The sequence below is a fragment of the Elephantulus edwardii genome, unplaced genomic scaffold (assembly GCF_000299155.1).
Source record: "Elephantulus edwardii isolate Elephantulus edwardi_28Jun2011 unplaced genomic scaffold, EleEdw1.0 scaffold00407, whole genome shotgun sequence".
NCBI classification, from domain to species: domain Eukaryota; kingdom Metazoa; phylum Chordata; class Mammalia; order Macroscelidea; family Macroscelididae; genus Elephantulus; species Elephantulus edwardii.
Window position 1 is genome coordinate 1 of NW_006400157.1, and position 2,512 is coordinate 2,512.

The 2,512-nt window shown below is 56.7% G+C and overlaps 1 pseudogene; it reads right to left on the bottom strand.

The window, feature by feature from the left end:
• Window positions 1–5: 5 nt before the first annotated feature.
• On the bottom strand, window positions 6–1,659 carry LOC102857801 (annotated as a pseudogene).
• Between the last annotated feature and the right edge of the window lie 853 nt (window positions 1,660–2,512).

Below are 2,512 nucleotides of genomic sequence, written 5' to 3' on the forward strand. Positions count from 1 at the left end.
AGACCCTTGGGGGGAAGCGTAGGGGTGCCACTTTGGCTTGAATATCCACTGGAGGGAGAGAGTGTCCGTTCTGGGGAGCGTGGGGGTCTCCGGGATCCCCCTGGAGACAAGCCAGGCACCCAGCTGCCTGCTGAGTTGGATGGACAAGGTGCTGTGCCCACTCCTTCTGACCCACCAGTGGGGGGGGGGGGCCGAGGCAGCTGTGGGTGCTGCTTCCGCTCAGGCTTGGGTGGCAACCCCAGGGGCCCATCAGGGACTGCTGAGCCCCGCTGACGGAGTGAGTAGGTCCAGCGGGGAGGTGGCGGGGGCTGCTTCATCTTACGCAGGGACATGCTCTGACTGAACAACTGCCCGCTGCTCCGGACGCTGGTTGTGTCGGAGGCCTCAGCAGTGCTGCCCCCCCTAGGAGAACCCCTCCCACTGCCCCCCCGGGGGAGGGGGTCCCACACTGGTGCTCGCCATAGAGCCCTCTGGGCGGCCCTCAGAGCCACCCTTGGAGGAGAGGGTCGAGCCGTCAGACGCAATGGTCTCAGAGGACTGAGAGTGGCTCCAGGTGTCACTAGAGGAGGATGGGTGGCGGCTGCGGGGCTGAGGACTTAAGGCTGACGAGAATCGGCCCAAGGAGCGGACAGAGGCTGGGCTGGCCGAGTGCAGGCTGCAGCGACTCAGTGTTAGAGGCTCTGCAGGCCCCACACCTCCTGTCATCCCTGGCACTGCCAGGGACATGGGCCGGGTAAGTGGTGGGGGCCGAGCCCCTGTGGGCCGGCCAAGGAGGGTGTCATCCCGGTAGACACGGTCGATGTGGCGCTGCAGCATGCCTCTGCTTCAGTACTAGCTTCTGCCTCCACTTCCAGGGCCTACAGGGACACCCGGACACCTGTCCCTGAGGCCAGACCCCCTTGGTGGCCGTCCACGGTGGGAATGCGGACAGCATCTCGGGAGATAGGAGGCCGAGGAGTCCCTGGTGCCTCACGCTCGTTCGGCAGGCCAAGCTCCTTCTGCACATGCTGTGGCAATCCCAGCACTGTGCTCCTCCGTTCTCGCCGCCAACGCCCAGACTTGCCAGCTTTGGGGAACGAGTCATGGGGTCGGAAGGTGGAGCCTCTGCGCTGGATCATCTCTGAGCGGATGGAGAGCGCGTCCTCCGCCGTAGAGCTCTCTGCCGTGTAGGATGTGCCCTGGATGCAGAAAGAGATGCTGTCTTCATCTGGCCCTGTCTGGGAAGACTGGATGCTCTGGGTGTCTCCATGATCCCAGTTGCCCTTACTCAGCTTCTGTTTTTCCTGGTGCTGGAGGGAACCGAGCCCCTCCTGGGCTTGTGTGTGCAGCTCCTCCAAGTGAGGTGGTCGTCCGCTAGGGAAGAAAGAACACATTGTCCTGGTGCTCATCCACGACAGACCCAGGCCCCTGGCCAGGTCCTGCACCTAGACGTTTGTCATTCTCAGCCTTAGCAGAGCCTCGGCCTTTGCCCTTGGCCTTCCTGGTCTTATCGTCCGCCTTCTTACCCCGGGGGGCAGCTTGCTCGGCGCCCTCGGCCCCTGCTGTCTTTTTCTTGCGCCTCTTGCCCCACAGCCAGCTGAAGGCGCGGCGGAGGCCAAACGGTCCAGAGCGGGACTTCTTCCTGCGCTGGGGCCCATCCGGGCCCCCGGGCTTTTGCATGTTCAATCTTTTCTTGATTTCTGGGGTTCTTTGTTTTGTTTTGTTTTAAAGAGAACCTGAACTAACCCACAAAACTTGCTTGTGGCAAGGCAAGTCATTAAGAAGAAAACTTATGTACCTATCAGAATGTTATCTTTGAAGGCAAGGATATCTAGTGGAACAGACAGCAGGAGATATGATTTAACCTTTATGAGAGCAGTTTGACTCCAGAAAGCCACCAACAAGCAGGTATCCTCTATCTCCTCTTTTTGGAGACTTGGAACAGCAGACTCAAAGTTAAAATGGTTAAAAATAAGTTAAAAATGAGTTGCTATGTTTAATCAAGGGGATTAAGCAGAGAGTCCATGGTTAAATGGAAAGTCCATGGTTTAAAAAACTTTAAGACCCCCTCACTTTCTTTCCTCTAGGTGGCTCCAGGAACCACGGCGATCAGACTTTGCCCACCCTATATTTTGTTGTATGCTACTGAGTTGGAATTGACCCATAGTTGACCCTCCAGCAGGTATTCAGAGACAGTAAATCACATGGGAGGGGACTGTGCATCCTTCTATCACAGAGTAGCTGGTGGATTCAAACCATGTGCCTATAGGAAAGTGTCTTACCACTAGACCACTAGAGGTCCCTTCCATTCACTGACCAAATAAAAGCCCAAGCAGGAGAGTAGACTTCAACTCATATTGACTACAGAACAGAGCAGAGTTTCCCCACAGTGTTCTACTATTATCTTTCTGGGAGCAGATGGCCACATCTTTCTTCCATGGAGCAGCTTGAGAGGTGTGAACTACTGACCCTTCCAGTGGCAGCTTAGTGCTTAATTGCTAGACCTTTAGGGTTTCTTTGCCTGACATCGCTC